The sequence below is a fragment of the Vombatus ursinus genome, unplaced genomic scaffold, assembly GCF_900497805.2.
Source record: "Vombatus ursinus unplaced genomic scaffold, bare-nosed wombat genome assembly UNPS02014799.1, whole genome shotgun sequence".
NCBI classification, from domain to species: domain Eukaryota; kingdom Metazoa; phylum Chordata; class Mammalia; order Diprotodontia; family Vombatidae; genus Vombatus; species Vombatus ursinus.
The window spans coordinates 7,055,521-7,066,093 of record NW_020954577.1 but is presented as its reverse complement, the minus strand read 5'-3'; the positions used below and the strand labels follow the sequence as shown (position 1 = coordinate 7,066,093).

Genomic DNA, 10,573 nt, shown 5'->3' with positions numbered 1-10,573 from the left:
GTGTGTGTGTGTGTGTGTGTGTGTGTGTGTGTGTGTGTGTGTGTGTGTAAAACGGTATGTTGTTCATAGGTACTGTTATTATTAATGTATTATTATATCCATCTATTGTGTTATTACATTATGTTATGTTATGTTATGTTCTATTCTATACATATAGATAAATACAAGCATATTCTCATATATCTACTACCTAACTTTGCAATGGCCCTTTGAGCAAGATACCATAGTTGTGAGCCTCATCTTACAGAGGAGAATTAGAGTTTCCTCTAACTCCGAATCTAAAATCCAATGGTTCTGTCTCAGTCTGTGGGACCAAACCCCTCAGCGCCTTGATTCAATTCAGTAAACATATATTAAGCACTTATTGCATGCCAGGCACTGTGCTCAGTACTGGGGATACAAAAAGAGCAAAAGGCAGGCCCTGCCCTGGAGGAGCTGACCATCATTCTAAAACTTTCCAGGTAGGTGTTGATGGTGCTGGTTGTTCAGTCTTTTCTACCTCTCCATGGCCCCACTCGGGGTTTTCTCAGGAGAGATCCTGGAGGGGTTGGCCATTTCCTTCTCCAGTTCATTTTACAGATAAGGAAACCGAGGCAAACAGGGTGAAGTGACTTACCTAAGGTCACACAGCTGGGAAGTGTCTGAGGCCAGGTTTAAGCTCAGGTGTTCTTGACTTCAGGGGCCAGCGTCCTATCCACTGCACCACCCAGCTGCCCAAGGAGATGGTGGAGGGAGTTTCTCTACTAGCCCTTTCCCCCACATTGATGAAGGTACTCACAGGACCAAAGGTATCATTTGGGCTGAAGAAAGGGAATAACAGTATTTTTCTGAATCGTGGTTTTGTTGGTAGAAGGAACTCCCAGATAAGGACATGCCCTCTGCTAGTGCAGGTGGGCACCGCCTCTGTGCTCTGTAGTCTTGGTGACTTGTCCAGGGCCCGCAGCCGGCGTGCGGAGGCGACAGGTCTTCTTAAATCCTGGCTCTGTCCTCTCTTCCCCAGTCCATGCTGTCTCTTTATTATCATTGCTCCGATTTCTTTGGACTTTGAGAGAGAGACTTTCAATGAGTCGGTCGATTGCCAGGCATTTATTAAACCCTCTACCTGCTGGGGCCTGGGTAGACAAAGCAAAAGGGAAACAGTTTTTGAGGAGATTGCTTCCTTTCTGCGCCTCAGTTTCTTCCTCTGCAAGGTGAGGTCATTGGATGGTGATCTTTTTCCTGGTGAGGTCACCTTGTGATGCCTCTGGGGGGTGGTTTCTTCTGTTTGCTGATAACTAGTCGAGGTCTCTGGGCACAGACTGCCCTCTGACAGCTTCAGACACAGTCCTTGTCCATGGCTGTCTCTTTAGGTGACTACCTTTGGCCCAGATACTTCTGGGGTCGGGGGCATCTTAGCCTGCAATCAGATGTTTCCCAGATTGGGAGGTGATCCATTATCTTTCTAAATTTGGCCGCCTGCTCTCCGCTTTTGAGCCTGCTGGTTTCGGAGCTGTTGTGGAAAAACTGAGACCAGGATTTGGAATCAGAGGACCTGGGTTCAAATCCTGCCTCTTACACTGACTACGTATGTGATTTTGGGTGAATGACTTCGCCTTTCTAGCAGCCTCTTCATCTGTAAAATAATCTAGATGGGCTCTGAGGCCCCTTCCAGCTTGACTTCTTGGGGCCTGTAACCCACAGGACCCTAGACAACCCCTTTAACCGTTCTGGGCCTCAGTTTCCTCATCTGTAAAATGGGTGCATGGACTAAAGGCTCTCTGAGGCCCCTGCCAGCTGTCAGCCTGGTTCTTTACATTTCTAAGGTTCTTTCAAGTGGTGTTTGTTTCCAAAGCACTTTCCTCATAATAGCTCAATGAGGTAATGTCAGCATGAGGATTCTCTCCATTTTACAGATGAGGAAACTGAGGTGCAGAGAAATTAAGTGACTTGGGATCTTAGGTTTAGAGCAGGAAGGGACTCAGAGGTGGTCCAGTCCAGCCTCCTTCTCTGATTGACGAGGAAGCCAGACGGAGGCCCCAGGATGTTGTGAATTACCCACGGTCACGTAGGTGGTGACAAGAAGTGGGATTTGCAATCATGTCCAGCCTGTGCTTTGAATGAGTCATTTCCTCTCTCTGGGCCTTGTCGGCCAAGTGGGGAGCTGAGCTTGGTTCTCTCCAAAGCCCTCTCTAAGTTACTCTCCCTGCCTGGGCTTCAGTTTCCTTACATGTAAAGTGGGTGGTGGGTGGCTGGGTTGGACCAGTGATGGTACACGCTAACATTTATATAATGACTTAAGATCAGCAAAGCCCATTGTGTATGTTACCAACCCTGGGGGGGTGAGTGCTTTTAGTATCCCCATTTTACAGATGCGCAAGTTGAGGCCAAGGTGAAGCCACCTCCCTGGGGTCATACAACTAGTAGGTTTCTGAGGCAGGACTTGGAGTCCAGAAGGCCTGAGTTCAAATCCAGAACTCCATCCATGATGCCTCCCAGAGGCCCCTCCCTCCCCTAGGAGGCTCTGGGTAACCAAGCACTTCTGGCTTCCCATAATGCAGTTCCTCATCACTCCTTCCCCATCAAAACTGTCAGGAGCCCGTTGTTCCGGTTTTAAATTCTCTTTAAGTGTCTACTTTTCCAGATTAAATCTTTCCTGCTTAACACCAATTTGCATGTGGGGGTGAAGTCCCCAGAGAGCAGCTGCAATGGGGGGGTCACCTCACCATTAGTGAAGTTTTCTTGTAGACCAAAATAGGAGGGAGATTTTTGCCCATGCCTCCATCTCAGCCCAGATGCAGGCAGGGTGCCTGAGATCTGAATGGAGGCCCCTGTGTGTGTGTGCCAGCTGGAGAACGGGCTGCAGGCTGGGCTGCATTTGGCCTAAAGCACTTCTGTTCTCTCCCAGTCTTCTCCATTCAGACTGAGCTGAGCCCATCCCTCTTTCAGGCCTCCCAGTGCCCTGGGAGTGAGACCACTGGGCAGTGCCAGGCTGGAAATTTGGCCCTTCCATTCCTCTTTGGAGGGCGGGGGCAGGGGACCCCCTGCAGCTTGCCTTGGTAAAACAGCTTTATTGCCTTAATAAATCTAGGGAGAGGAGTGAAAGGATGGGCCAGAGCCACCCCCCCTCACCGAAGCATTGGCTGTCCTCCCCCCAGAACGGTGTGGGGGCTGATGGAGCCTCCCATTAATGTGCCTTGGCTGAGGGCCTCAGCCAGATGAGAATGCATTCAGCCTCATCCAGGCGTGAAGCTTTAATTTACAATTAAAATATTATGGGCACATACTTTAATAAAGATGATTCATGGGGCCAGACTGAATCACACTCCCAGTGATGGAGAAGCAGCCAGGAATCTGACGGGGGTGGGGCAGGGATCTGAGTGGCAGACGAGCTCTGATGGGGCCTTTTCTGCAGAAGGCGGGTTCTCATCTGTGATCCGGGGTCCAAAAGGACCAGCTTGAGCTTTTCTGCTTGGCTCAGGGGGCTGGGGGCTGCTTCGAGAGGTTGTTTCATTTACGGTGGGACTCAGTTGGTTCTGCAGGACAATTGCCTTTCTTTAGTTATTTTTTTTCCTAGGGCTTTAGTTATTATTACCATTACCTGTGATTTCCTTGGCAAGGAGCCTTCTTCTGCTATGATGATGATAATAGCTGACATTTATAAAGCACCTACTATGCACCAGGCACTGTGCTAAGAGTTTTATGATTATTATGTCATTTGATTCTCACAATAACTCTGAGAGGTAGGTGCTATTATTATCCCCATTTTACAGATGAGGAAACTGAGGCAGGCAGAGGCTAAATGTCTTGCCCAAGGTCACACAGCTAGGAAGTGTCTGTGGCTGGATTTGAGTCAGGTTTTCTTGACTTTAGGCCACTGGGCCACCTGGCTGCCCCAAACAGTGCTGATCTACAAAGATGGTGATAACATCCTGGGGAGGTATGGGTGGGAGAGGGAAATGAAGAAGCTGGCTTTGCCTTAAATACTATGAACTCATCAATAATGAATTTCTGAGTGTCACCATTAATACATTAGTTACTTTGGGGATAAAGTGGTTTCTGCACTGGGATAAAGCAAGATATGCATTGAGGTGCTCACCATCATTCACACTTCAGTCTAAATTTAGCTACTTCCTTTCCATGTGAATCTGAGTGCAGGCCCAGTTTGGGGGAAGACAGACAGGCTAAGGCAGGAAGGAAGAGGCATGGGATCGGGTGAAACACAGAGGTTCTGGATGCCTCAGGAAGAAAGGGCAAGTAGTGGGCAAGACTTGGTGAAGTCTGCTGTCCTCTGGGCTGTTTCTGACTTTTAAGCATCTTAATATTTTAGTCCTGATTGGACTGACAATCTAGAGTTTGGGCAGAAAAGGAGACGTAATGAAGGTGGGCATGAAAGCTTTTGAGGAGTATCTGAAGGGCCATCATGCGGAAGCAGATTAGACATGTTCTGTTGAACCCCAGAAGGCAGAACTGAGAGCAGTGGGTGGAAATTACAGAAAGACAGTGTTTGGCCCAATTGAATTGAAAACTTTTTAATATTTTGGGTTTTCCAATTAACTAGGACAGGTAGTGAGTTCCTCGTCCATGGACATCTTCAAGCAAAGAGGAGGATGTAGAGGGGGTGGGGCGGGGCTCTTGTTCACGTCTGGATTGGCCTCAATAGCCTATGAGATTGTGTAATTCTGTGCTAACATGAAGCAAATGTGAGGGCTTGTCAGGTGGTGCTTCCTGGGAGGCAGCCAGCCTGGAACCTCTGAGTGAGGAGACCACGTAGGAGCTTTCCTAGACACATGAGGTTTCTTTTCCTTCCATCCGATGCCTCGTGATGCTGAGGATTCTAAAAGCAGGGTTCTTCCATTTTCTTCTTCATTCCCCTAGTTCCTGCCCTTTCCCCCCTCCTCTCCCCCAAATCATTTTTCCTATTTGAGAGTTTGTTTCTTAATCTAAACTTAACCTAGGTGGAAAAATAAAGCCAGGCCAAACCCAACATTTCACAGAAAAGTCCCAGGCTTGGAAGAATGTCAGGAACATTGAGAGGGTTATTTTGGTTTGTTCCTAGAATTTTTGAAATCAGGAGCTTAATGAGGGTCAACAAACCCCGCAGGGCTCAGTGGGTGCCTGGTCTTATTGTTCTGCCTATCACTGGCCATCCCCTGGCTTCGGCTCCAGTCCAGGCTTGCCGATGTCACATTTGGTCATTGTCATTTCATAGCATCAATTTCAGTTTTGAAGGGTGGTGTTTCTTTCCATTTACATTGTAGTAGCTAACTTATCTATTTCCTCCCCCTGCATCAGTTCGTGTAAGTCTTCTTATGCTTCTCCGTGATCCTCATTTCTTATAACACAATGACATTCCATAGAGCTTGGTTAACCGTTCCCTAGTGAATGGGCATCTGCTTTCTCTCCTGTTAGACTGTCCCTGGCCTGCCATGAATGTTAGAGGGTCCAGCCAAAGTGCTGGGAGCCTTTCTGTTGTTCTGCAGATATGGCAGCTGCAGGCGGAACACATGGACTGACCGTCAGTTCTCCCTCTTTCCCTCCCCCTCCCCTTTCTCTCTCTACACGGTTGGTCTATCTTCTTTCCCTCCCTCATTTATTCCTTCAATGGCATCCTTTGCACCTCTTCTCATTCATCGGTTCATTTATTCAGTAAATATTTATTAAGCTCCTACTATGAGTCAGGCACTTTGCTAAGTTCTGGGGACACAAAAAGAGGCAAAAGGCAATCTCTACCTTCAAGAAGCTTCTTTAACTATAACACATTTTAGGGTGCCCATCATGCCCTTCTCCATTGTTGTTTTTTTGGGGGGGGGTTGAACTTCAACTTCAGTTCTTTGGGATTCCATTTCTTCTGGTCATGGCCATAAAATAGCTCTTGAAGAAGATTGGTGTGTAAAAAGATGGGTCTGCTTTCCGGGGAGAAACTTGGGGTCATTAAAAGAAGATGGCAGCTTCCCCCAAGCAATCCAGCTGGACCTCCCCTCCCCCCTTCACCCCAGGACCCAGATCCACCATCCAACTGCTGCCTCTGTCCAATCAAATCAATCAGGAAGCATTTGTTAAGTGTGGGCCAGGTGCTGGGTATATGGAGACCACAGTGAAACGTAGCTTGTTGGCAGAGACAACCTGCACACCTGCACCCATTATAGGTGTTTTCCCCAAGTGTGTTTTGGGGAAAGCCCCTAGTCTCTGGAGGGGGTCATGCAGAGCCTCTTGGAGAACAGCTTTCTCGAGGGCAGGGACTGTCTTTTGCCTCTTTTGTTATCCCCAGCACTTAGCACAGTGCCTGGCACACAGCAGGTGCTTAATAATGTTTATTGATTCATTATTCTTTTTTGTTTTTGCTTTTTAGTGAGGCAATCAGGGTTAAGTGATTTGCCCAGGATCACACAGCTTGACACAGTGTTAAGTCTGAGGCTGCATTTGAACTCAGGTCCTCCTGACTCGAAGGCTGGAGCTCTATCCACTGCCCCAACTTCATTCTTCATTTGAGCTGAGCCTAGAAGGGGTTCCAATAGGCTGAGGTGGGAAGGGAGAGCACCCCACCGTGGAAATCATGTATGCCAGAAGCATTTCATTCCATTAGACAGCCATTTCTTCTGCCCTTTTTTGTGAACTTCCTTCTTAATAACTATTTCTAAGTACCTTTAAAATGAATCTTAATTATATAAGAAAAGTCATTAAACTGTTCATACTTTTTGCCCCATAGATTTCCCTAATGAATGTATTCCCCAGGGAAGAAAATGACAGAAAGAAAAGTTCCATCTGTAATGAAATATTCATCATGGCGCACTTCGTGGTTTCAGAAAAAACTAAACCCAAGCTGCAAACACAATTGGTGCTTAGGAACGTGAGTGTGGCTGAGCCTGTGCCTAGCGAAGTGCCTTCACAAGGGTGGGCCGTGGGGGTGAAGAGCAGGAGCCCCAGAATGAATGAGGGAGAGAATCTGGCTGGAAAATACTGGGTGGGTAGAATGAGTACAAATATCTCCTGCAGAATAAAAGGGGCACTTAGTAGGTGTTTGACGTGATGGACATGATAGAGGAGCCCAATGGTGCAGTAGAAAGGACATTGAATTTGAAGGGAGAGGACCTGGGTTCAAATCCTTGCTTTGCGGCTTCCTACCTGTGTGACCTTGGCAAGGCACAACCTGGACAGGGCTCAGTTTCTTCATCTATAAAATGGAGTGATTGGCCAAGATGCACTCTGGGGTCCTCCCTTCTATCTCTAGGAGATTTGTATTTTCGTTTCTTTCTATCTCGAGCACTGGCACGTCGTGTTTAATTAATGTTTGCTAATTAGTGCTTGTTGATTGACTGACAATTCTATGAAAATTATAAGAAAGGATGAAGGGCAGACATAGAGAGCTGGCCTCAGGATCAGGAGGACCTAAGTTCAAGTCACATAATGACTGTTAGTCATAGAGTCAACAAACATTTATTAATTTACTTTTATTCTTAATAAATAATAAAATTATTATAAAATTTATTAAGTGCTTACTGGATGCCAGGCTGTGTGGCCCCTTACAGACTCAGGCAGCTTTCCAAGACTCTTAAATTTCAGAGCAGGTACAGCTATGCATTGGTAAAGGGAATTTCTTCACTTGGAGTTCTCTACACTAAAGAAATCTCAGGCCCAGATGAAAAGAGAGAGGAAGATGGATTCAGAGAACCACGGGAAAGCTTGCGTCAAGTGATGGAGAATGAGGAAAGCAGATCTGGGGAAATAATGAATACACTGACCTCCATCGGGTAAACAGCTTTATGACCAGACTCTGCTGAATCGGATAACCGACCTTGGTCCTGGAAGTCTGATAATCAGGCAAGCGTGCTTGCCTCCTCCAGCTCTAGGTGGGGGGCTAGGGAAGTGGAATGCAGCATACACGAGGTGACCTAGACGCTGTATTCCTTGGCTTCGATTCAATGTTTTTTTTATTAGAGGGGAGGATTCACTCAGGGGAGGTAGATGGAGAAACATAAAAAGGCGTAAAATCAGAGATTGACAATAGGGCCTTTAGAAGCAGTGAATCTTGCTTAGTTATTGCTTTTGGTCGGCCTGGCGTTTTCTGGGCTTCCTTGGGTTGGTAGCTTAGGGTTTCAGTTCCCCAGCTTTCGCCACTTCCCTCCTGCCCCATATGGCTCCAAATCTATCCCCTTCCCTAAATTCAACAGACCAACAGGAACGACAGAATTTCTCTCAGTGGGCAGTTTAGGTTCCTAATTACTAACCAGTAAAGGACGCCTGTCGGGCGGGCCCAAGGCATCTCCTGTTCCTTCCTGTGGAAAAAAACCTCGGCTTGCCATAGAGCTAGGTTCTGTATTGGAGGCAGAATTCGATTAGGGGTGAAAGGAACAGGGCCCTGGGAGTCCATGAATGGGAGACGCTCATTAGAGATAGCCTTATCATTGCGGGGTGGGGTGGGATGGAATAGATTAAAAATGCAGAATAAAAGGGGGAGGAGGCAGTGAGGATGAAACAAAAGTACTTTTTGCCTCTGTGGTCAAAGATGTGAATCTTGTCCAGACCCTTGTCATGTGTAGGAAATTGAGTCTCCCATCTCTCTAACTCATCATAGCCCTTTGCTTATCCTTATGACAATCTCAGGAGTTAAATCTTTTTTTTTTCCCAACAACAGTAATAATGATAGCTGGCATTTATATAGCATTTTAAGGTTTGCAGAGTGCTTTACATAGGTTAATGCTTAGATAGGTATTGCCCCCATTTTACAGATGAGGGAACTGAGGGTGAGCTTAAGTGATTTGCATAGGGTCACACAGAAAGTAAATATTTGAGGTGAGATTTGAAGTTGTTGTCTTTGTGATTCCAAGTCCAGCATTCTAGCTATTGTTGAGAGAGAGAGAGAGAGAGAGAGAGAGCGAGCGAGCCTGGGTATGGGACTAGTGTGGGCTCTGCCCAGGATGCGATATGGGGAAGGCTTTCTCTCCGTGGGAAGGGCCTCATGGCCTGCTTCTATGCTGATCAACAGTGCAGGCAGGGAGGCCTCACCCCTAAGGTCTTATCCATTAGGGTCCTGTGCCTTTGATTCAGGCTTGAGCTCTCCCCCCCCCAGTAGCCTCCTAGGCCCATAAGCTGGGTTCCCCAAGGACTGGCTGTCTCCTCTCCTAGAGTATCAGCATCTGGGGCAGTCTGGGCTCTATGGCACCATCTCCCACCTGAATTGGCCCCAAGCACCAGAATTCCTGGTTTTAGGTCCACAAAAAGCCTATGTTTTATTGCAAAGGTGACAGGTTGGACCCACTGACATGATTCTATAAGGAGAACCAGATAAGGGGCCATGCTGTGGTAGGAGAAGCCTGGAGTGTGGGGCAGAGACTTGGGTTTGAATTCTGGCTTGGCTGCTTGCTCCCTGTCTGGCTTTGAGCAAGCTCCCTTGATCTCATTGGGCTTGCCTCAGTTTCCCTATTTGTAAAATGAAGCAGTGGGATTAGATGATCTCATTTGATGGCTTTTGGACATTGAACGACGACTATTTGGCAGGGATGGGACAGATTCCTGGTCAAGTAGAGTTGGGCTCCTTGCTGTAAATCCTCCAATCTCCTCCATTACTGTACAAACTCCTTGAAGACAGGGACAGTGTCATTTGGATCCCCAAGTTTCACAGTGTCTGACACCTAGTAGGTGCTTAATAAATGTTTGCTAATCGTTGAGAGACTCCAGACAAACTCTTCTAACTGACTATTCCCATCTGTGTGCATTTGCCTAGACTGCCCCCATGCCTGAAATGTGCTTCCTCTGACCCTCCTAAGCCTCGTTCCCTTCAGGGCTCATCCCAAGATCTGTCTCCCTGTGCTCCAGTGATTAGTGCTCCCCCCAATTACTTTGTCTTTCTTTACATACGGGGGCTTAGTGAAGTTACGCTTTACTAGCTTAAAATGACTATATTTATGTACCTCTCAGGTCATGCTACCAGACTTCAGAGGAATGTCTTCCCTTTTTCTTTGTGACTGTGCTATCTGTCTTCATAAACGTTTGTTAAATCAAGTTTGCCAGAGATTGTCTGATGAGAATCACCTGAAACTTGAAGAAGACGTCTTTTAAATAAGAGAACATTTGATGCCAGGATAAAAACCCACCTTCTCCATTCTAATTTCTTTTTCTTACCTTGGGGAAAGATGGATCAGAAAAGGGTTCCTGTGAAGATTCACTTGTTCACTGGCAGTGAGGTAGAGATCGTTCCATAAAATGGCATCCTGGGACAACATCCAGGAATATCTTATAGCCTCTAGCCAGGCTTTTCTTAGCAACCGGGATCCTCCAATTTCAATATCTACTGTTGCAGAGCCTTCTAAATTAGATTCATAATTAGGCAAAAATAAAAGTGCTGTGGAGAGGATTCTGGGCTTGGCATAAGAGGACTTTGGGTTCAAATCCTGCCTCTGTCTCTTACACTTGTGCGTGACTTACCAAGCTTCATCATCTGTAGAATAAGGGAATTAATTGGTCTAGGTGCCCCCCAAGGGTCCTTTGAGCTCTTGATTTATGAACCTGTGAGTCAAGGGAAAAGAGTTTGCTTTTTACCATCCACACAAGAAAACCAAGTGGATGAAGAATCTCGTCTATGATATGTCATTGGCCA

At 46.7% G+C, this 10,573-nt stretch overlaps 1 protein-coding gene across 2 annotated transcripts in view; it reads left to right on the top strand.

Moving 5' to 3' along the window:
- The window catches only part of SNX10 (sorting nexin 10), a 70,321-nt gene that overhangs the window by 39,028 nt on the left and 20,720 nt on the right, over positions 1–10,573 (top strand). The gene's annotated exons all lie outside the window — the stretch shown is intronic.